The sequence below is a fragment of the Ctenocephalides felis genome, unplaced genomic scaffold, assembly GCF_003426905.1.
Source record: "Ctenocephalides felis isolate EL2017-DRISC unplaced genomic scaffold, ASM342690v1 CF-g0.4_SCAFFOLD_00845, whole genome shotgun sequence".
NCBI lineage: Eukaryota > Metazoa > Arthropoda > Insecta > Siphonaptera > Pulicidae > Ctenocephalides > Ctenocephalides felis.
In genome coordinates, this window is record NW_020536999.1 from 77392861 (window position 1) to 77413028 (window position 20168).

Here is a 20168-nt window from a genome sequence, read left to right on the forward strand (position 1 = left end):
TGCTTCACACGCAGAAGGCCGCGGTTCGATCCCGGCCGGAATCATATAATTAAATCCTCTATATTTATTCAAATCCAATGAAGATTTTTGGTGGTTTATTGACTGTCGGTGCAATCTCACGATGAATCATACATCGAAGTCTTCAATTTTTATTCTAAGCTTTTATTAAATATTGGCGATGCGTGCTGCTAATGCGTTTTATTTTTGTAGATTCCGTGGTGTTGTGGTTATCACATCTGCTTAAACCGCAGAAGGCCGCCGGTTCAATCCCGACCGGAATCATCTAATGCAATCCTCTATATTTATTCAAATTCAATGAAGGCTTTTGGTGGTTTGTTGACTGTCGGTGCAATCTCACGATGAATCATACATCGAAGTCTTCAATATTTATTCTAAGCATTTATTGAATATTAGCGATGCGTGCTGCAAATGCGTTTTATTTTTGCAGGTTCATCGGCGCAGCATACGTACGATGAATCATACTTCAAAGTCTTCAATATTTATCCTAAGCTTTTATTAAATATTGGCGATGCCTGCTGCAAATGCGTTTTATTTTTGTATGTTCCGTGGTGTAGTAGTTATCACATCTGCTTTGCGCGCAGAAGGCCGCCTGTTCGGTCCCGGCCGGAATCATCTAATAAAATCCTCTAAATTTATCAGAACGAATAAAGGGTCTTGGTGCTTTATTGATTGTCGGTGCAATCTCATGATGAATCTTACATCGATGTCCTCAATATTGCTGCAAATGCGTTTTATTTTTGTAGGTTTCGTGTTGTAGTGGTTATCACATCTGCTTAACACGCAGAACGCCGCCGATTCGATCCCGGCCGGAATCATCTAATGAAATCCTATATATTTATTCAAAGCCAATAAAGGGTTTTGGTGGTTTATTGATTGTCGGTGCAATCCCATGATAAATCATACATCAAAGTACTCAATATTTATTCTAAGCTTTTATCAAATATTGGCGATGCGTGCTACAAATGCGTTTTATTTTGTAGGTTCCGTGGTGTAGTGGTTATCGCATCTGCTTCACACGCAGAAGGTCGCCGGTTCGATCCCGGCCGGAATCATGTAGTGAAATCCTCTGTATTTATTCAAAACCAATGAAGGGTTTTGGTGGTTTATTGATTGTCGATGCAATCCCATGATAAATCATACATCAAAGTTCTCAATATTTATTCTAAGCTTTTATTAAATATTGGCGATGCGTGCTGCAAATGCGTTTTATTTTTGTTGGTTCCGTGGTGTACTGGTTATCTCATCTGCTTAACACGCAGAACGCCGCCGGTTCAATCCCGGCCGGAATCATCTAATGAAATCCTACATATTTATTCAAAGCCAAAAAAGGGTTTTGGTGGTTAATTAATTGTCGTTGCAATACCATAATAAATTATACGCCGGTTCGATCCCGGTCGGAATCATGTAATGTAATACTCTTTATTTATTCAAAACCATTAAAGGCGTTTGGTGGTTTATTGACTGTCGGTGCAATCCCACGATGAATCATATATCGAAGTCACCAATATTTATTTTAAACTTTTATTAAATATTGGCGATGCGTGCTGCAAATGCGTTTTATTTTTGCAGGTTCCGTGGTGTAGTGGTTATCACATCTGCTTCACACGCAGAAGGCCGCCGGTTCGATCCCGGCCGGAATCATATAATGAAATCCTCTATATTAGTTCAAAACCAATGAAGATTTTTGGTGGTTTATTGACTGTCGGTGCAATCTCACGATGAATTATGCACCGAAGTCTTTAATATTTATTCTAAGCCTTTATTAAATATTGGCGATGCGTGCTGCAAATGCGTTTTGTTTTTGTAGGTTCCGTGGTGTATTGGTTAGCACATCTGCTTCACACGCAGAAGGCCGCCGGTTCGATCCCAGCCGGAATCACCTAATAAAGTCCTCTATATTTATCAAAACGAATAAAGGGTATTGGTGGTTTATTGATTGTCGGTGCAATCTCATAATGTCCTCAATATTGCTGCAAATAGGAGTTCGTGGGTTCCGTGGTGTAGCGGTTATCACATCTGCTTCACACGCAGAAGGCCGCTGGTTCGATCCCGGCCGGAATCATATAATGAAATCCTCTATATTAGTTCAAAACCAATAAAGATTTTTGGTGGTTTATTGACTGTCGGTGCAATCTCGCGATGAATCTTACACCGAAGTTTATTATTTATTCTAAGCCTTTATTGAATATTGGCGATGCGTGCTGCAAATGCGTTTTATTTTTGTAGGTTTCGTGGTGTAGTGGTTATCACATCTGATTTACACGCAGAAGGCCGCCGGTTCGATCCCGGCCGGAATCATCTAATGAAATCCTCTACATTTATTCAAAACCAATAAAGGGTTTTGGTGTTTATTGATTGTCGGTGCAATCTCATGATGTTTTCAATATTGCTGCAAATGGGTTTTATTTTTGTAGGTTCCGTGGTGTAGTGGTTATCACATCTGCTTTACACGCAGAAAGCCGCCGGTTCGATCCCGGCCGGAATCATCTAATGAAATCTTCTATATTTATTCAAATCCAATGAAGGCTTTTGGTGGTTTATTGACTGTCGGTGCAATCTCACGATAAATCATACATCGAAGTCTTCAATTTTTATTCTAAGCTTTTATTAAATATTGGCGATGCGTGCTGCAAATGCGTTTTATTTTTGTAGGTTCCGTGGTGTAGTGGTTATCACATCTGCTTTACGCGCAGAAGGCCGCCGATTCGATCCCGGCCGGAATCATCTAATGAAAGCCTGTACATTTATTCACAACGAATAAAGGGTTTTGGTGGTTTATTGATTGTCGGTGCAATCTCATGATGAATCTTACAGTGATGTTCTCAATATTGCTGCAAATAAGATTTATTTTTGTAGGTTCCATGGTGTAGGCCGCCTGTTCGATCCCGGCCGGAATCATATAATGAAATCCTCTATATTTATTCAAATCCAATAAAGGCTTTTGGTAGTTTATTGACTGTCGGTGCAATCTCACGATGAATCATACATCAAAGTCTGCAATATTTTATCTGAGCTTTTATTAAATATTAGCGATGCGTGCTACAAATGCGTTCTATTTTTGTAGGTTCCGTGGTGTAGTGGTTATCACATCTGCTTTACACGCAGAAGGCCGCCGGTTCGATCCCGGCCGGAATCATCTAATAAAATCCTCTACATTTATTCAAAACAAATAAAGGGTTTTTGGTGGTTTATTGATTGTCGGTGCAAGCTCTGATGAATCTTACAGTGATGTCATCAATATTGCTGCAAATGAGAATTATTTCTGTAGGTTCCAAGGCCGCCGGTTTGATCCCGGCCGGTATCATCTAATAAAATCCTCTACATATATTCAAAACCAATAAAGGGTTTTGGTGGTTTATTGATTGTCGGTGCAATCTCATGATGTCCTCAATATTGCTGCAAATGGGTTTTCTTTTTGTAGGTTTCGTGGCGTAGTGGTTATCGCATCTGCTTTACACGCAGAAGGCGGCCGGTTCGATCCGGGCCGGCATCATATAATGAAATCCTCTATACTTATTCAAATCCAATAAAGGCTTTTGGTGGTTTATTGACTGTCGGTGCAGCATACGTACGATGAATCATACATCGAAGTCTTCAATATTTATTCTAAGCTTTTATTAAATATTAGCGATGCCTGCTGCAAATGCGTTTTATTTTTGTATGTTCCGTAGTGTATTGGTTATCGCATCTGCTTTACAGTCTGAAGGCGGCCGGTTCGATCCCGGCCGGAATCATATAATGAAATTCTCTATACTTATTCAAATCCAATAAAGGCTTTTGGTGGTTTATTGACTGTCGGTGCAGCTAACGTACGATGAATCATACATCGAAGTCTTTAATATTTATTCTAAGCCTTTATTAAATATTGGCAATGCGTGCTGCAAATGCGTTTTGTTTTTGTAGGTTCCGTGGTGTGCTGGTTATCACATATGCTTTACACGCAGAAGGCCGCCGTTTCGATCCCAGCCGGAATCATCTAATGAAGTTTTGGTGATTTATTGATTTTCGGCGCAATTTCATAATGAATCTTACATCGATGTCCTCAATATTGCTGCAAATGCGTTTTATTTTTGTAGGTTTCGTGTTGTAGTGGTTATCACATCTGCTTAACACGCAGAACGCCGCCGATTCGATTCCGGTCGGAATCATCTAATGAAATCCTATATATTTATTCAAAGCCAATAAAGGGTTTTGGTGGTTTATTGATTGTCGGTGCAATCCCATGATAAATCATACATCAAAGTTCTCAATATTTATTCTAAGCTTTTATCAAATATTGGCGATGCGTGCTACAAATGCGTTTTATTTTTGTAGGTTCCGTGGTGTAGTGGTTATCGCATCTGCTTCACGCGCAGAAGGTTGCCGGTTCGATCCCGGCCGGAATCATGTAGTGAAATCCTCTGTATTTATTCAAAACCAATGAAGAGTTTTGGTGGTTTATTGATTGTCGATGCAATCCCATGATAAATCATACATCAAAGTTCTCAATATTTATTCTAAGCTTTTATTAAATATTGGCGATGCGTGCTGCAAATGCGTTTTATTTTTGTAGGTTCCGTGGTGTACTGGTTATCTCATCTGCTTAACACGCAGAAACGCCGCCGGTTCAATCCCGGCCGGAATCATCTAATGAAATCCTACATATTTTCAAAGCCAAAAAAGGGTTTTGGTGGTTAGTTAATTGTCGTTGCAATACCATAATAAATTATACGCCGGTTCGATCCCGGTCGGAATCATGTAATGTAATACTCTTTATTTATTCAAAACCAATAAAGGCGTTTGGTGGTTTATTGACTGTCGGTGCAATCCCACGATGAATCATATATCGAAGTCACCAATATTTATTTTAAACTTTTATTAAATATTGGCGATGCGTGCTGCAAATGCGTTTTATTTTTGCAGGTTCCGTTGTGTAGTGGTTATCACATCTGCTTAACACGCAGAAGGCCGTCGGTTCGATCCCTGCCGGAATCATCTAATAAAATCCTCTATATTTATCAAAACGAATGAAGGGTTTTGGTGGTTCATTGATTGTCGGTGCAATCTCATGATGAATCTTACATCGATGTCCTCAATATTGCTGCAAATGCGTTTTATTTTTGTAGGTTTTGTGGTGTAGTAGTTATCACATCTACTTAACACGCAGAAGGCCGCCGATTCGATATCGGCCGGAATCATCTAATGAAATCCTCTACATTTATTCAAAACCAATAAAGGGTTTTGGTGTTTATTGATTGCCGGTGCAATCTCATGATGTCCTCAATATTGCTGCAAATGGGTTTTATTTTTGTAGGTTCCGTTGTGTAGTGGTTATCAAATCTGCTTTACACGCAGAAGGCCGCCGGTTCGATCCCGGCCGGAATCATCTAATGAAGTCTTCTATATTTATCAAAACGAATAAAGGGTTTTGGTGGTTTATTGATTGTCGGTGCAATCTCATGATGAATCTTACATCGATGTCCTCAATATTGCTGCGAATGCGTTTTATTTTTGTAGGTTTTGTGGTGTAGTAGTTATCACATCTACTTAACACGCAGAAGGCCACCGATTCGATCCCGGCCGAAATCATATAATGAAATCCTCTATATTAGTTCAAAACCAATGAAGCTTTTTGGTGGTTTATTGACTGTCGGTGCAATCTCACGATGAATCATACATCGAAGTCTTCATTTTTTATTCTAAGCTTTTATTAAATATTGGCGATGCGTGCTGCAAATGCGGTTTATTTTTGTAGGTTCCGTGGTGTAATGGTTATCACATCTGCTTTACACGCAGAAGGCCGCAGGTTTGATCCCGGCCGGAATCATCTAATGAAGTCCTCTATATTTATCAAAACGAATAAAGTGTTTTGGTGGTTTATTGATTGTCGGTTCAATCTCATAATGTCCTCAATATTGCTGCAAATGGTGTTTATTTTTGTAGGTTCCGTGGTGTAGCGGTTATCACATCTGCTTAACACGCAGAAGGCCGCCGGTTCGACCCCAGCCGGTATCATCTAATGAAATCCTCTATATTTATCAAAACGAATAAAGGGTTTTGGTGGTTTATTGATTGTCAATGCAATCTCATGATGAATCTTATATCAATGTCTCAATATTGCTACAAATGCGTTTTATTTTCGTAGGTTTCTTGGTGTAGTGGTTATCACATCTACTTCACACGCAGAAGGCCGCCGGTTCGATCCCGGCCGGAATCATATAATTAAATCCTCTATATTTATTCAAATCCAATGAAGATTTTTGGTGGTTTATTGACTGTCGGTGCAATCTCACGATGAATCATACATCGAAGTCTTCAATTTTTATTCTAAGCTTTTATTAAATATTGGCGATGCGTGCTGCTAATGCGTTTTATTTTTGTAGATTCCGTGGTGTTGTGGTTATCACATCTGCTTAAACCGCAGAAGGCCGCCGGTTCAATCCCGACCGGAATCATCTAATGCAATCCTCTATATTTATTCAAATTCAATGAAGGCTTTTGGTGGTTTGTTGACTGTCGGTGCAATCTCACGATGAATCATACATCGAAGTCTTCAATATTTATTCTAAGCATTTATTGAATATTAGCGATGCGTGCTGCAAATGCGTTTTATTTTTGCAGGTTCCGTGGTGTAGTGGTTATCATATCTGCTTAACACGCAGAAATCCTCTATGTTCATTCAAATCCAATAAAGGCTTTTAGTGGTTTATTGACTGTCGGTGCAATCTTACGATGAATCATACATCGAAGTCTTCAATATTTATTCTGAGCTTTTATTAAATATTGGCGATGCGTGCTACAAATGCGTTTTGTTTGTGTAGGTTTCGTGGTGTAGTGGTTATCAGATCTGCTTTACACGCAGAAGGCCGCCGGTTCGATCCCGGCCGGAATCATATAATGAAGTCCTCTATATTAATTCAAAACCAATGAAGATTTACGGTGGTTTATTGACTGTCGGTGCAATCTCATCATGAATCATACACCAAAGTTTTTAATATTTATTCTAAGTCTTCTATATTTATCAAAACGATTAAAGGGTTTTGGTGGTTTATTGATTGTCGGTGCAATCTCATGATGAATCTTACATCGATGTCCTCAATATTGCTGCAAATGCGTTTTATTTTTGTAGTAGTTATCACATCTACTTAACACGCAGAAGGCCGCCGATTCGATACCGGCCGGAATCATCTAATGAAATCCTCTATATTAGTTCAAAACCAACGAAGATTTTTGGTGGTTTATTGACTGTCGGTGCAATCTCACGATGAATCATACATCGAAGTCTTCATTTTTTATTCTAAGCTTTTATTAAATATTGGCGATGCGTGCTGCAAATGCGTTTTATTTTTGTAGGTTCCGTGGTGTAGTGGTTATCACAACTGCTTTACACGCAGAAGGCCGCAGGTTTGATCCCGTCCGGAATCATCTAATAAAGTCCTCTATATTTATCAAAACGAATAAAGTGTTTTGGTGGTTTATTGATTGTCGGTTCAATCTCATAATGTCCTCAATATTGCTGCAAATGGTGTTTATTTTTGTAGGTTCCGTGGTGTAGCGGTTATCACATCTGCTAAACACGCAGAATGCCGCCGGTTCCGTGGTGTTGTGGTTATCACATCTGCTTAACACGCAGAAGGCCGCCGGTTCAATCCCGGCCGGAATCATCTAATGCAATCCTCTATATTTATTCAAATCCAATGAATGCTTTTAGTGGTTTATTGACTGTCGGTGCAATCTCACGATAAATCACACATCGAAGTCTTCAATATTTATTCTGAGCGTTTATTAAATATTGGCGATGCGTGCTACAAATGCGTTTTATTTGTGAAGGTTTCGTGGTGTAGTGGTTATCACATCTGCTCAATACGCAGAAGGCCGCCGGTTCGATCCCGGCCGGAATCATCTAATGAAATCCTCTATATTTATTCAAATCCAATAAAGGTTTTTGGTGGTTTATTGTCTGTCGGCGCAGCATACGTACGATGAATCATACTTCAAAGTCTTCAATATTTATCCTAAGCTTTTATTAAATATTGGCGATGCCTGCTGCAAATGCGTTTTATTTTTGTATGTTCCGTGGTGTAGTAGTTATCACATCTGCTTTGCGCGCAGAAGGCCGCCTGTTCGGTCCCGGCCGGAATCATCTAATAAAATCCTCTAAATTTATCAGAACGAATAAAGGGTCTTGGTGCTTTATTGATTGTCGGTGCAATCTCATGATGAATCTTACATCGATGTCCTCAATATTGCTGCAAATGCGTTTTATTTTTGTAGGTTTCGTGTTGTAGTGGTTATCACATCTGCTTAACACGCAGAACGCCGCCGATTCGATCCCGGCCGGAATCATCTAATGAAATCCTATATATTTATTCAAAGCCAATAAAGGGTTTTGGTGGTTTATTGATTGTCGGTGCAATCCCATGATAAATCATACATCAAAGTACTCAATATTTATTCTAAGCTTTTATCAAATATTGGCGATGCGTGCTACAAATGCGTTTTATTTTTGTAGGTTCCGTGGTGTAGTGGTTATCGCATCTGCTTCACACGCAGAAGGTCGCCGGTTCGATCCCGGCCGGAATCATGTAGTGAAATCCTCTGTATTTATTCAAAACCAATGAAGGGTTTTGGTGGTTTATTGATTGTCGATGCAATCCCATGATAAATCATACATCAAAGTTCTCAATATTTATTCTAAGCTTTTATTAAATATTGGCGATGCGTGCTGCAAATGCGTTTTATTTTTGTTGGTTCCGTGGTGTACTGGTTATCTCATCTGCTTAACACGCAGAACGCCGCCGGTTCAATCCCGGCCGGAATCATCTAATGAAATCCTACATACTTATTCAAAGCCAAAAAAGGGTTTTGGTGGTTAATTAATTGTCGTTGCAATACCATAATAAATTATACGCCGGTTCGATCCCGGTCGGCATCATGTAATGTAATACTCTTTATTTATTCAAAACCAATAAAGGCGTTTGGTGGTTTATTGACTGTCGGTGCAATCCCACGATGAATCATATATCGAAGTCACCAATATTTATTTTAAACTTTTATTAAATATTGGCGATGCGTGCTGCAAATGCGTTTTATTTTTGCAGGTTCCGTGGTGTAGTGGTTATCACATCTGCTTCACACGCAGAAGGCCGCCGGTTCGATCCCGGCCGGAATCATATAATGAAATCCTCTATATTAGTTCAAAACCAATGAAGATTTTTGGTGGTTTATTGACTGTCGGTGCAATCTCACGATGAATTATGCACCGAAGTCTTTAATATTTATTCTAAGCCTTTATTAAATATTGGCGATGCGTGCTGCAAATGCGTTTTGTTTTTGTAGGTTCCGTGGTGTATTGGTTAGCACATCTGCTTCACACGCAGAAGGCCGCCGGTTCGATCCTAGCCGGAATCACCTAATAAAGTCCTCTATATTTATCAAAACGAATAAAGGGTTTTGGTGGTTTATTGATTGTCGGTGCAATCTCATAATGTCCTCAATATTGCTGCAAATAGGAGTTATTTTTGTGGGTTCCGTGGTGTAGCGGTTATCACATCTGCTTCACACGCAGAAGGCCGCTGGTTCGATCCCGGCCGGAATCATATAATGAAATCCTCTATATTAGTTCAAAACCAATAAAGATTTTTGGTGGTTTATTGACTGTCGGTGCAATCTCACGATGAATCTTACACCGAAGTTTATTATTTATTCTAAGCCTTTATTGAATATTGGCGATGCGTGCTGCAAATGCGTTTTATTTTTGTAGGTTTCGTGGTGTAGTGGTTATCACATCTGATTTACACGCAGAAGGCCGCCGGTTCGATCCCGGCCGGAATCATCTAATGAAATCCTCTACATTTATTCAAAACCAATAAAGGGTTTTGGTGTTTATTGATTGTCGGTGCAATCTCATGATGTTTTCAATATTGCTGCAAATGGGTTTTATTTTTGTAGGTTTCGTGGTGTAGTGGTTATCACATCTGCTTTACACGCAGAAGGCCGCCGGTTCGATCCCGGCCGGAATCATCTAATGAAATCTTCTATATTTATTCAAATCCAATGAAGGCTTTTGGTGGTTTATTGACTGTCGGTGCAATCTCACGATAAATCATACATCGAAGTCTTCAATTTTTATTCTAAGCTTTTATTAAATATTGGCGATGCGTGCTGCAAATGCGTTTTATTTTTGTAGGTTCCGTGGTGTAGTGGTTATCACATCTGCTTTACGCGCAGAAGGCCGCCGATTCGATCCCGGCCGGAATCATCTAATGAAAGCCTGTACATTTATTCACAACGAATAAAGGGTTTTGGTGGTTTATTGATTGTCGGTGCAATCTCATGATGAATCTTACAGTGATGTTCTTAATATTGCTGCAAATGAGATTTATTTTTGTAGGTTCCATGGTGTAGGCCGCCTGTTCGATCCCGGCCGGAATCATATAATGAAATCCTCTATATTTATTCAAATCCAATAAAGGCTTTTGGTAGTTTATTGACTGTCGGTGCAATCTCACGATGAATCATACATCAAAGTCTGCAATATTTTATCTGAGCTTTTATTAAATATTAGCGATGCGTGCTACAAATGCGTTCTATTTTTGTAGGTTCCGTGGTGTAGTGGTTATCACATCTGCTTTACACGCAGAAGGCCGCCGGTTCGATCCCGGCCGGAATCATCTAATAAAATCCTCTACATTTATTCAAAACAAATAAAGGGTTTTGGTGGTTTATTGATTGTCGGTGCAAGCTCCTGATGAATCTTACAGTGATGTCATCAATATTGCTGCAAATGAGAATTATTTCTGTAGGTTCCAAGGCCGCCGGTTTGATCCCGGCCGGTATCATCTAATAAAATCCTCTACATATATTCAAAACCAATAAAGGGTTTTGGTGGTTTATTGATTGTCGGTGCAATCTCATAATGTCCTCAATATTGCTGCAAATGGGTTTTCTTTTTGTAGGTTTCGTGGCGTAGTGGTTATCGCATCTGCTTTACACGCAGAAGGCGGCCGGTTCGATCCGGGCCGGCATCATATAATAAAATCCTCTATACTTATTCAAATCCAATAAAGGCTTTTGGTGGTTTATTGACTGTCGGTGCAGCATACGTACGATAAATCATACATCGAAGTCTTCAATATTTATTCTAAGCTTTTATTAAATATTAGCGATGCCTGCTGCAAATGCGTTTTATTTTTGTATGTTCCGTAGTGTATTGGTTGTCGCATCTGCTTTACAGTCTGAAGGCGGCCGGTTCGATCCCGGTCGGAATCATATAATGAAATTCTCTATACTTATTCAAATCCAATAAAGGCTTTTGGTGGTTTATTGACTGTCGGTGCAGCTAACGTACGATGAATCATACATCGAAGTCTTTAATATTTATTTTAAGCCTTTATTAAATATTGGCAATGCGTGCTGCAAATGCGTTTTGTTTTTGTAGGTTCCGTGGTGTGCTGGTTATCACATATGCTTTACACGCAGAAGGCCGCCGTTTCGATCCCAGCCGGAATCATCTAATGAAGTTTTGGTGATTTATTGATTTTCGGCGCAATTTCATAATGAATCTTACATCGATGTCCTCAATATTGCTGCAAATGCGTTTTATTTTTGTAGGTTCCGTGGTGTAGTGGTTATCACATCTGCTTAACACGAAGAAGGCCGCCGATTCGATCCCGACCGGAATCATATAATGAAATCCTCTATATTTTTAAATTTAAATTAAATTTATTAGTTCAAAACCAATGAAGATTTTTGGTGGTTAATTGACTGTCGGTGCAATCTCACGATGAATCATACATCGAAGTCTTCAATATTTATTTTAAGCTTTTATTAAATATTGGCGATGCCTGCTGCAAATGCGATTTGTTTTTGTAGGTTGCGTTGTGTAGTGGTTATCACATCTGCTTAACACGCAGAAGGCCGCCGGTTCAATCCCTGCCGGAATAATCTAATAAAATCCTCTATATTTATCAAAACGAATGAAGGGTTTTGGTGGCTTATTGATTGTCGGTGCAAACTCATGATGAATCTTACATCGATGTCCTCAATATTGCTGCAAATGCGTTTTATTTTTGTAGGTTTTGTGGTGTAGTAGTTATCACATCTACTTAACACGCAGAAGGCCGCCGATTTGATACCGGCCGGAATCATCTAATGAAATCCTCTGCATTTATTCAAAACCAATAAAGGGTTTTGGTGTTTATTGATTGCCGGTGCAATCTCATGATGTCCTCAATATTGCTGCAAATGGGTTTTGTTTTTGTAGGTTTCGTGGTGTAGTGGTTACCACATCTGCTTCACACGCAGGAGGCCACCGATTCGATCCCGGCCGAAATCATATAATGAAATCCTCTGTATTAGTTCAAAACCAATGAAGACTTTTGGTGGTTTATTGACTGTCGGTGCAATCTCACGATGAATCATACATCGAAGTCTTCAATTTTTATTCTAAGCTTTTATTAAATATTGGCGATGCGTGCTGCAAATGCGGTTTATTTTTGTAGGTTCCGTGGTGTAGTGGTTATTACATCTGCTTTACACGCAGAAGGCCGCAGGTTTGATCCCGGCCGGAATCATCTAATGAAGTCCTCTATATTTATCAAAACGAATAAAGTGTTTTGGTGGTTTATTGATTGTCGGTTCAATCTCATAATGTCCTCAATATTGCTGCAAATGGTGTTTATTTTTGTAGGTTCCGTGGTGTAGCGGTTATCACATCTGCTTAACACGCGGAAGGCCGCCGGTTCGACCCCAGCCGGTATCATATAATAAAGTCCTCTATATTAATTCAAAACCAATGAAGATTTACGGTGGTTTATTGACTGTCGGTGCAATCTCATCATGAATCATACACCAAAGTTTTTAATATTTATTCTAAGTCTTCTATATTTATCAAAACGAATAAAGGGTTTTGGTGGTTTACTGATTGTCGGTGCAATCTCATGATGAATCTTACATCGATGTCCTCAATATTGCTGCAAATGCGTTTTATTTTTGTAGTAGTTATCACATCTACTTAACACGCAGAAGGCCGCCGATTCGATACCGGCCGGAATCGTCTAATGAAATCCTCTATATTAGTTCAAAACCAATGAAGATTTTTGGTGGTTTATTGACTGTCGGTGCAATCTCACGATGAATCATACATCGAAGTCTTCATTTTTTATTCTAAGCTTTTATTAAATGTTGGCGATGCGTGCTGCAAATGCGTTTTATTTTTGTAGGTTCCGTGGTGTAGTGGTTATCACAACTGCTTTACACGCAGAAGGCCGCAGGTTTGATCCCGGCCGGAATCATCTAATAAAGTCCTCTATATTTATCAAAACGAATAAAGTGTTGTGGTGGTTTATTGATTGTCGGTTCAATCTCATAATGTCCTCAATATTGCTGCAAATGGTGTTTATTTTTGTAGGTTCCGTGGTGTAGCGGTTATCACATCTGCTAAACAAGCAGAAGGCCGCCGGTTCCGTGGTGTTGTGGTTATCACATCTGCTTAACACGCAGAAGGCCGCCGGTTCAATCCCGGCCGGAATCATCTAATGCAATCCTCTATATTTATTCAAATCCAATGAATGCTTTTAGTGGTTTATTCACTGTCGGTGCAATCTCACGATGAATCACACATCGAAGTCTTCAATATTTATTCTGAGCGTTTATTAAATATTGGCGATGCGTGCTACAAATGCGTTTTATTTGTGAAAGTTTCGTGGTGTAGTGGTTATCACATCTGCTCAATACGCAGAAGGCCGCCGGTTCGATCCCGGCCGGAATCATCTAATGAAATCCTCTATATTTATTCAAATCCAATAAAGGTTTTTGGTGGTTTAATGACTGTCGGTGCAGCATACGTACGATGAATCATACTTCAAAGTCTTGAATATTTATTCTAAGCTTTTATTAAATATTGGCGATGCCTGCTGCAAATGCGCTTTATTTTTGTATGTTCCGTGGTGTAGTAGTTATCACATCTGCTTTGCGCGCAGAAGGCCGCCTGTTCGGTCCCGGCCGGAATCATCTAATAAAATCCTCTAAATTTATCAGAACGAATAAAGGGTTTTGGTGCTTTATTGATTGTCGGTGCAATCTCATGATGAATCTTACATCGATGTCCTCAATATTGCTGCAAATGCGTTTTATTTTTGTAGGTTTCGTGTTGTAGTGGTTATCACATCTGCTTAACACGCAGAACGCCGCCGATTCGATCCCGGCCGGAATCATCTAATGAAATCCTATATATTTATTCAAAGCCAATAAAGGGTTTTGGTGGTTTATTGATTGTCGGTGCAATCCTATGATAAATCATACATCAAAGTTCTCAATATTTATTCTAAGCTTTTATCAAATATTGGCGATGCGTGCTACAAATGCGTTTTATTTTTGTAGGTTCCGTGGTGTAGTGGTTATCGCATCTGCTTCACGCGCAGAAGGTTGCCGGTTCGATCCCGGCCGGAATCATGTAGTGAAATCCTCTGTATTTATTCAAAACCAATGAAGGGTTTTGGTGGTTTATTGATTGTCGATGCAATCCCATGATAAATCATACATCAAAGTTCTCAATATTTATTCTAAGCTTTTATTAAATATTGGCGATGCGTGCTGCAAATGCGTTTTATTTTTGTAGGTTCCGTGGTGTACTGGTTATCTCATCTGCTTAACACGCAGAACGCCGCCGGTTCAATCCCGGCCGGAATCATCTAATGAAATCCTACATATTTATTCAAAGCCAAAAAAGGGTTTTGGTGGTTAATTAATTGTCGTTGCAATACCATAATAAATTATACGCCGGTTCGATCCCGGTCGGAATCATGTAATGTAATACTCTTTATTTATTCAAAACCAATAAAGGCGTTTGGTGGTTTATTGACTGTCGGTGCAATCCCACGATGAATCATATATCGAAGTCACCAATATTTATTTTAAACTTTTATTAAATATTGGCGATGCGTGCTGCAAATGCGTTTTATTTTTGCAGGTTCCGTTGTGTAGTGGTTATCACATCTGCTTAACACGCAGAAGGCCGTCGGTTCGATCCCTGCCGGAATCATCTAATAAAATCCTATATATTTATCAAAACGAATGAAGGGTTTTGGTGGTTCATTGATTGTCGGTGCAATCTCATGATGAATCTTACATCGATGTCCTCAATATTGCTGCAAATGCGTTTTATTTTTCTAGGTTTTGTGGTGTAGTAGTTATCACATCTACTTAACACGCAGAAGGCCGCCGATTCGATACTGGCCGGAATCATCTAATGAAATCCTCTACATTTATTCAAAACCAATAAAGGGTTTTGGTGTTTATTGATTGCCGGTGCAATCTCATGATGTCCTCAATATTGCTGCAAATGGGTTTTATTTTTGTAGGTTCTGTGGTGTAGTGGTTATCAAATCTGCTTTACACGCAGAAGGCCGCCGGTTCGATCCCGGCCGGAATCATCTAATGAAGTCTTCTATATTTATCAAAACGAAAAAAGGGTTTTGGTGGTTTATTGATTGTCGGTGCAATCTCATGATGAATCTTACATCGATGTCCTCAATATTGCTGCGAATGCGTTTTATTTTTGTAGGTTTTGTGGTGTAGTAGTTATCACATCTACTTAACACGCAGAAGGCCGCCGATTCGATACCGGTCGGAATCATCTAATGAAATCCTCTATATTAGTTCAAAACCAATGAAGATTTTTGGTGGTTTATTGACTGTCGGTGCAATCTCACGATGAATCATACATCGAAGTCTGCATTTTTTATTCTAAGCTTTTATTAAATATTGGCGATGCGTGCTGCAAATGCGTTTTAGTTTTGTAGGTTCCGTGGTGTAGTGGTTATCACATCTGCTTTTCACGCAGAAGGCCGCAGGTTTGATCCCGGCCGGAATCATCTAATGAAGTCCTCTATATTTATCAAAACGAATAAAGTGTTTTGGTGGTTTATTGATTGTCGGTTCAATCTCATAATGTCCTCAATATTGCTGCAAATGGTGTTTATTTTTGTAGGTTCCGTGGTGTAGCGGTTATCACATCTGCTTAACACGCAGAAGGCCGCCGGTTCGACCCCGGCCAGAATCATCTAATGAAATCCTCTATATTTATCAAAACAAATAAAGGGTTTTGTTGGTTTATTGATTGTCGGTGCAATCTCATTATGAATCTTATATCGATGTCTCAATATTGCTGCAAATGCGTTTTATTTTTGTAGGTTCCTTGGTGTAGTGGTTATCACATCTGCTTCACACGCAGAAGGCCCCCGGTTCGATCCCGGCCGGAATCATATAATTAAATCCTCTATATTTATTCAAATCCAATGAAGATTTTTGGTGGTTTATTGACTGTCGGTGCAATCTCACGATGAATAATACATCGAAGTCTTCAATTTTTATTCTAAGCTTTTATTAAATATTGGCGATGCGTGCTGCTAATGCGTTTTATTTTTATAGATTCCGTGGTGTTGTGGTTATCACATCTGCTTAACACGCAGAAGGCCGCCGGTTCAATCCCGGCCGGAATCATCTAATGCAATCCTCTATATTTATTCAAATCCAATGAAGGCTTTTGGTGGTTTATTGACTGTCTGTGCAATCTCACGAATCATCAAATGTAATACTCTATATTTATTCAAAACGAATAAAGGTTTTTGGTGGTTTATTGATTGTCGGTGCAATCCCATGATGAATCATAAATCATACAGAAGACCGCCGGTTCGATCCCGGCCGGAATCATGTAATGAAATCCTCTGTATTAATTCAAAACCAATAAAGAGTTTTGGTGGTAAATTAATTGTCGGTGCGATCCCATGATAAATCATACATCAAAGTTTTCACTATTTATTCTAAGCTTTTATTAAATATTGGCGATGCGTTTTACAAATGCGTTTTATTTTTGTAGGTTCTGTGGTGTTGTGGTTATCACATCTCCTTCACACGCAGAAGGCCGCCGGTTCAATTTCGGCCGGAATCATGTAATAAAATCCTCTATATTAATTCAAAACCAATGAAGATTTTTGGTGATATATTGATTGTCGGTGCAATCCCATGATGTCAATCATACATCGATGTCCTCAATATTTATTCTAAGCTTTTATTGAATATTGGCGATGCTGCCTGCAAATGCGTTTTAATTTTGTAGGTTTCGTGGTGTAGTGGTTATCACATCTGCTTTACACGCAGAAAGCCGCCGGTTCGATCCCGGCCGGAATCATCTAATAAAATCCTTTGTATTTATTCCAAACAAATGAAGAATTTTGGTGGTTTATTGACTATCGGTGCAATCCCACGATGAATCATACATCGAAGTCTTCATTATTTATTTTAAGCTTTTATTAAATATTGGCGATGCGTGCTGCAAATGCGTTTTATTTTTGTAGGTTCCGTGGTGTAGTGGTTATCACATCTGCTTAACACGCAGAAGGCGGCCGGTTCGATCCCGGCCGCAATCATCTAATGCAGTGGTTCCCAACCTGGGGCTTTACACGCAGAAGGCCGCAGGTTTGATCCCGGCCGGTATCATCTAATAAAGTCCTCTATATTTATCAAAACGAATAAAGTGTTTTGGTGGTTTATTGATTGTCGGTTCAATCTCATAATGTCCTCAATATTGCTGCAAATGGTGTTTATTTTTGTAGGTTCCGTGGTGTAGTGGTTATCACATCTGCTTAACACGCAGAAGGGCGCCGGTTCGATCCCGGCAGGAATCATCAAATGTAATACTTTATATTTATTCAAAACGAATAAAGGTTTTTGGTGGTTTATCGATTGTCGGTGCAATCCCATGATGAATCATAAATCATACAGAAGACCGCCGGTTCGATCCCGGCCGGAATCATGTAATGAAATCCTCTGTATTTATTCAAAACCAATAAAGAGTTTTGGTGGTAAATTGATTGTCGGTGCGATCCCATGATAAATCATACATCAAAGTTTTCACTATTTATTCTAAGCTTTTATTAAATATTGGCGATGCGTGCTACAAATGCGTTTTATTTTTGTAGGTTCTGTGGTGTTGTGGTTATCACATCTCCTTCACACGCAGAAGGCCGCCGGTTCAATTTCGGCCGGAATCATGTAATAAAATCCTCTATATTAATTCAAAACCAATGAAGATTTTTGGTGATATATTGATTGTCGGTGCAATCCCATGATGTCAATCATACATCGATGTCCTCAATATTTATTCTAAGCTTTTATTGAATATTGGCGATGCTGCCTGCAAATGCGTTTTAAGTTTGTAGGTTTCGTGGTGTAGTGGTTATCACATCTGCTTTACACGCAGAAAGCCGCCGGTTCGATCCCGGCCGGAATCATCTAATGAAATCCTTTGTATTTATTCCAAACAAATGAAGAATTTTGGTGGTTTATTGACTATCGGTGCAATCCCACGATGAATCATACATCGAAGTCTTCATTATTTATTTTAAGCTTTTATTAAATATTGGCGATGCGTGCTGCAAATGCGTTTGTAGGTTCCGTGGTGTAGTGGTTATCACATCTGCTTAACACGCAGAAGGCGGCCGGTTCGATCCCGGCCGCAATCATCTAATGCAGTGGTTCCCAACCTGGGGGTAATTACCCCCGCAAGGGTAAAACAAAGATTCTAGAGGGGTAACAAAGGATAGCACGAAATAGTATTAAAATAGCAATAAACAGAATAATAGTACGGTAAACAAAATAAAGGAAAGTCCTATGTTTGCGCTGCAAGTGGACGAGTTCACAGATGTGGTTTCGGGTTTGATTATTGATGTTTTCACGATACTTTAAAGATGACGATGTAAAGGAGAAATATTTGTTCTGCAAGTCTTTGCCCACTACTACCCGCGGCGAAGACGTATTTCAAACGCTAAAAGAGTTTATTGAGGAAAATGGCCTAATACACCATTTCGCTTTGGCTGTGGAAACGCTTCCACCTGATTTGCTAAACACGTTGTAAAAATTGTTAATCATATTCGAGGCAGCGCCACTAACTCAAAATTATTCAAAGTTTTATGCGATGTAGTTGGAGCTACATTTAATTTTCTTTTGTACCATACAGACATGACCGGTCCTGGGGTCCTCAGCGGCCACATGCCGAAGGAGAAGTTTATGTTTTCATAAAAAATCCGAATTGCTAATTTTATGTTTTCTCGACGTTTCAAACCATTCTGAATCGAATGAGACCAAATTTAGAAAAAGTATGTGTGTGTGTTTTTTCTAAAAACGGCTGGACCGATTTCAAAAATTTAAAAGCCACTCGATGTATCTCGATGAGGACTATTGTTTGTCCATTTTATGCGACGATCAGCCTAGCCGTTTCTTTATAAATCGCAGAAAAGTGAGAAATTTTTCGTCTACGTTTTAGCCCGCAATTCTGAATCGATTTTGAAAATTCGTGCTGATTAGTTTTTGGTAGAGATCGGCCGGGCCGTTTTCTTGTAATAAAGTTTGAAAAAAAAATTTTCGACGATTTTTATAATTATTTTTTTTACGGTAGATACCATAGTCTTCTAGATCATACTAAAATATTACGGCCCTACGACAACTGGTTCAGCTTTAAAAATTCATCAAAGTTTGCAAAAATTAGTATGGTCTTTTTGGCATTTGTCAAAATTAGAACTTTCATCGACGTTTGCTCAAAAACGCCTGAACCGATTTCAGATATTTAAAAAGCATTTGACTTATTTTGATGAGGATTATCGTTTCTCAGTTTTGTGCGACGATCGGCCGAGCCGTTTCTTTGTAATTTGGAAAAAAGTGTTAAACCTTTCGTCCACATTTAAGCTCATACTACCGAACCGATTTTAAAAAATCAAAAACTGTTCGAAAGATATTAGTTGGGAATGATTCTGATTAGTTTTAGGTAAAAATCTACCGAACCGTTATCTTGTAATTAAATGTTGAAAAAAAAATTTAAGACGATTTTCATGAAACTTTTTTTGGCGATATATATCATGGTCTTATAGAACATACTGAAATATTACGGCCTTACGACAAGTAGTTTAATTTTAAAAATTTATCAAAGTTTGAGAAAATGAGTAGTTTTTTTGACGTTTGTTAAAAATAAAATTAGACGATTTAGTTGGTATAACGAGTGTACTTGGTGTTGAACATAGTAAACAATCAAAGTCCTATGGAAACTGGTTCAATTATAATTATTGATTAATTAAAATTAATGATTTTTGAAAATTTGCTTTTAGAAAATACTC

General features: G+C 39.0%; 54 non-coding genes across 54 annotated transcripts; all 54 read left to right on the top strand.

Moving 5' to 3' along the window:
• The first annotated feature begins 209 nt into the window (after positions 1-209).
• On the top strand, positions 210-282 carry Trnaf-aaa. The gene has a single exon. It is a non-coding gene; the product is annotated as a tRNA-Phe (tRNA).
• A 481-nt stretch (positions 283-763) lies between these two features.
• Trnav-aac lies at positions 764-836 on the top strand. Its single transcript has one exon. It is a non-coding gene; the product is annotated as a tRNA-Val (tRNA).
• A 164-nt stretch (positions 837-1000) lies between these two features.
• On the top strand, positions 1001-1073 carry Trnav-cac. Its single transcript has one exon. It is a non-coding gene; the product is annotated as a tRNA-Val (tRNA).
• Positions 1074-1238: 165 nt separating this feature from the next.
• On the top strand, positions 1239-1311 carry Trnav-aac. The gene has a single exon. It is a non-coding gene; the product is annotated as a tRNA-Val (tRNA).
• Positions 1312-1589: 278 nt separating this feature from the next.
• On the top strand, positions 1590-1662 carry Trnav-cac. Its single transcript has one exon. It is a non-coding gene; the product is annotated as a tRNA-Val (tRNA).
• Positions 1663-1827: 165 nt separating this feature from the next.
• Positions 1828-1900, top strand: Trnav-cac. Its single transcript has one exon. It is a non-coding gene; the product is annotated as a tRNA-Val (tRNA).
• Positions 1901-2010: 110 nt separating this feature from the next.
• Trnav-cac lies at positions 2011-2083 on the top strand. Its single transcript has one exon. It is a non-coding gene; the product is annotated as a tRNA-Val (tRNA).
• Positions 2084-2246: 163 nt separating this feature from the next.
• Positions 2247-2319, top strand: Trnav-uac. The gene has a single exon. It is a non-coding gene; the product is annotated as a tRNA-Val (tRNA).
• A 115-nt stretch (positions 2320-2434) lies between these two features.
• Trnav-uac lies at positions 2435-2507 on the top strand. The gene has a single exon. It is a non-coding gene; the product is annotated as a tRNA-Val (tRNA).
• Positions 2508-2672: 165 nt separating this feature from the next.
• On the top strand, positions 2673-2745 carry Trnav-uac. Its single transcript has one exon. It is a non-coding gene; the product is annotated as a tRNA-Val (tRNA).
• A 339-nt stretch (positions 2746-3084) lies between these two features.
• Positions 3085-3157, top strand: Trnav-uac. The gene has a single exon. It is a non-coding gene; the product is annotated as a tRNA-Val (tRNA).
• Positions 3158-3441: 284 nt separating this feature from the next.
• Trnav-uac lies at positions 3442-3514 on the top strand. Its single transcript has one exon. It is a non-coding gene; the product is annotated as a tRNA-Val (tRNA).
• An 820-nt stretch (positions 3515-4334) lies between these two features.
• Trnav-cac lies at positions 4335-4407 on the top strand. The gene has a single exon. It is a non-coding gene; the product is annotated as a tRNA-Val (tRNA).
• A 515-nt stretch (positions 4408-4922) lies between these two features.
• Positions 4923-4995, top strand: Trnav-aac. Its single transcript has one exon. It is a non-coding gene; the product is annotated as a tRNA-Val (tRNA).
• A 318-nt stretch (positions 4996-5313) lies between these two features.
• Trnav-uac lies at positions 5314-5386 on the top strand. Its single transcript has one exon. It is a non-coding gene; the product is annotated as a tRNA-Val (tRNA).
• Positions 5387-5754: 368 nt separating this feature from the next.
• Trnav-uac lies at positions 5755-5827 on the top strand. Its single transcript has one exon. It is a non-coding gene; the product is annotated as a tRNA-Val (tRNA).
• A 115-nt stretch (positions 5828-5942) lies between these two features.
• On the top strand, positions 5943-6015 carry Trnav-aac. The gene has a single exon. It is a non-coding gene; the product is annotated as a tRNA-Val (tRNA).
• Positions 6016-6144: 129 nt separating this feature from the next.
• Positions 6145-6217, top strand: Trnav-cac. Its single transcript has one exon. It is a non-coding gene; the product is annotated as a tRNA-Val (tRNA).
• A 165-nt stretch (positions 6218-6382) lies between these two features.
• Trnaf-aaa lies at positions 6383-6455 on the top strand. The gene has a single exon. It is a non-coding gene; the product is annotated as a tRNA-Phe (tRNA).
• Positions 6456-6820: 365 nt separating this feature from the next.
• Positions 6821-6893, top strand: Trnav-uac. Its single transcript has one exon. It is a non-coding gene; the product is annotated as a tRNA-Val (tRNA).
• A 459-nt stretch (positions 6894-7352) lies between these two features.
• Positions 7353-7425, top strand: Trnav-uac. The gene has a single exon. It is a non-coding gene; the product is annotated as a tRNA-Val (tRNA).
• Positions 7426-7591: 166 nt separating this feature from the next.
• Trnav-aac lies at positions 7592-7664 on the top strand. Its single transcript has one exon. It is a non-coding gene; the product is annotated as a tRNA-Val (tRNA).
• A 609-nt stretch (positions 7665-8273) lies between these two features.
• On the top strand, positions 8274-8346 carry Trnav-aac. The gene has a single exon. It is a non-coding gene; the product is annotated as a tRNA-Val (tRNA).
• A 165-nt stretch (positions 8347-8511) lies between these two features.
• On the top strand, positions 8512-8584 carry Trnav-cac. Its single transcript has one exon. It is a non-coding gene; the product is annotated as a tRNA-Val (tRNA).
• Positions 8585-8749: 165 nt separating this feature from the next.
• On the top strand, positions 8750-8822 carry Trnav-aac. The gene has a single exon. It is a non-coding gene; the product is annotated as a tRNA-Val (tRNA).
• Positions 8823-9100: 278 nt separating this feature from the next.
• On the top strand, positions 9101-9173 carry Trnav-cac. The gene has a single exon. It is a non-coding gene; the product is annotated as a tRNA-Val (tRNA).
• A 165-nt stretch (positions 9174-9338) lies between these two features.
• Trnav-cac lies at positions 9339-9411 on the top strand. Its single transcript has one exon. It is a non-coding gene; the product is annotated as a tRNA-Val (tRNA).
• A 115-nt stretch (positions 9412-9526) lies between these two features.
• On the top strand, positions 9527-9599 carry Trnav-cac. The gene has a single exon. It is a non-coding gene; the product is annotated as a tRNA-Val (tRNA).
• Positions 9600-9762: 163 nt separating this feature from the next.
• Trnav-uac lies at positions 9763-9835 on the top strand. Its single transcript has one exon. It is a non-coding gene; the product is annotated as a tRNA-Val (tRNA).
• A 115-nt stretch (positions 9836-9950) lies between these two features.
• On the top strand, positions 9951-10023 carry Trnav-uac. The gene has a single exon. It is a non-coding gene; the product is annotated as a tRNA-Val (tRNA).
• A 165-nt stretch (positions 10024-10188) lies between these two features.
• On the top strand, positions 10189-10261 carry Trnav-uac. Its single transcript has one exon. It is a non-coding gene; the product is annotated as a tRNA-Val (tRNA).
• A 339-nt stretch (positions 10262-10600) lies between these two features.
• On the top strand, positions 10601-10673 carry Trnav-uac. The gene has a single exon. It is a non-coding gene; the product is annotated as a tRNA-Val (tRNA).
• A 284-nt stretch (positions 10674-10957) lies between these two features.
• Trnav-uac lies at positions 10958-11030 on the top strand. The gene has a single exon. It is a non-coding gene; the product is annotated as a tRNA-Val (tRNA).
• Positions 11031-11612: 582 nt separating this feature from the next.
• Trnav-aac lies at positions 11613-11685 on the top strand. The gene has a single exon. It is a non-coding gene; the product is annotated as a tRNA-Val (tRNA).
• A 579-nt stretch (positions 11686-12264) lies between these two features.
• Positions 12265-12337, top strand: Trnav-cac. Its single transcript has one exon. It is a non-coding gene; the product is annotated as a tRNA-Val (tRNA).
• Positions 12338-12502: 165 nt separating this feature from the next.
• On the top strand, positions 12503-12575 carry Trnav-uac. The gene has a single exon. It is a non-coding gene; the product is annotated as a tRNA-Val (tRNA).
• A 115-nt stretch (positions 12576-12690) lies between these two features.
• Positions 12691-12763, top strand: Trnav-aac. Its single transcript has one exon. It is a non-coding gene; the product is annotated as a tRNA-Val (tRNA).
• Positions 12764-13222: 459 nt separating this feature from the next.
• Trnav-uac lies at positions 13223-13295 on the top strand. Its single transcript has one exon. It is a non-coding gene; the product is annotated as a tRNA-Val (tRNA).
• A 166-nt stretch (positions 13296-13461) lies between these two features.
• On the top strand, positions 13462-13534 carry Trnav-aac. The gene has a single exon. It is a non-coding gene; the product is annotated as a tRNA-Val (tRNA).
• A 609-nt stretch (positions 13535-14143) lies between these two features.
• On the top strand, positions 14144-14216 carry Trnav-aac. The gene has a single exon. It is a non-coding gene; the product is annotated as a tRNA-Val (tRNA).
• Positions 14217-14381: 165 nt separating this feature from the next.
• Positions 14382-14454, top strand: Trnav-cac. The gene has a single exon. It is a non-coding gene; the product is annotated as a tRNA-Val (tRNA).
• A 165-nt stretch (positions 14455-14619) lies between these two features.
• On the top strand, positions 14620-14692 carry Trnav-aac. Its single transcript has one exon. It is a non-coding gene; the product is annotated as a tRNA-Val (tRNA).
• A 278-nt stretch (positions 14693-14970) lies between these two features.
• Trnav-aac lies at positions 14971-15043 on the top strand. Its single transcript has one exon. It is a non-coding gene; the product is annotated as a tRNA-Val (tRNA).
• Positions 15044-15361: 318 nt separating this feature from the next.
• Positions 15362-15434, top strand: Trnav-uac. Its single transcript has one exon. It is a non-coding gene; the product is annotated as a tRNA-Val (tRNA).
• Positions 15435-15990: 556 nt separating this feature from the next.
• Trnav-aac lies at positions 15991-16063 on the top strand. The gene has a single exon. It is a non-coding gene; the product is annotated as a tRNA-Val (tRNA).
• Positions 16064-16192: 129 nt separating this feature from the next.
• Trnav-cac lies at positions 16193-16265 on the top strand. Its single transcript has one exon. It is a non-coding gene; the product is annotated as a tRNA-Val (tRNA).
• A 165-nt stretch (positions 16266-16430) lies between these two features.
• On the top strand, positions 16431-16503 carry Trnav-aac. Its single transcript has one exon. It is a non-coding gene; the product is annotated as a tRNA-Val (tRNA).
• Positions 16504-16878: 375 nt separating this feature from the next.
• Positions 16879-16951, top strand: Trnav-cac. Its single transcript has one exon. It is a non-coding gene; the product is annotated as a tRNA-Val (tRNA).
• A 167-nt stretch (positions 16952-17118) lies between these two features.
• On the top strand, positions 17119-17191 carry Trnav-uac. The gene has a single exon. It is a non-coding gene; the product is annotated as a tRNA-Val (tRNA).
• A 165-nt stretch (positions 17192-17356) lies between these two features.
• Positions 17357-17429, top strand: Trnav-aac. The gene has a single exon. It is a non-coding gene; the product is annotated as a tRNA-Val (tRNA).
• Positions 17430-17614: 185 nt separating this feature from the next.
• On the top strand, positions 17615-17687 carry Trnav-aac. The gene has a single exon. It is a non-coding gene; the product is annotated as a tRNA-Val (tRNA).
• A 293-nt stretch (positions 17688-17980) lies between these two features.
• On the top strand, positions 17981-18053 carry Trnav-cac. The gene has a single exon. It is a non-coding gene; the product is annotated as a tRNA-Val (tRNA).
• Positions 18054-18220: 167 nt separating this feature from the next.
• Trnav-uac lies at positions 18221-18293 on the top strand. Its single transcript has one exon. It is a non-coding gene; the product is annotated as a tRNA-Val (tRNA).
• A 158-nt stretch (positions 18294-18451) lies between these two features.
• On the top strand, positions 18452-18524 carry Trnav-aac. Its single transcript has one exon. It is a non-coding gene; the product is annotated as a tRNA-Val (tRNA).
• The last annotated feature ends 1644 nt before the right edge of the window (positions 18525-20168 follow it).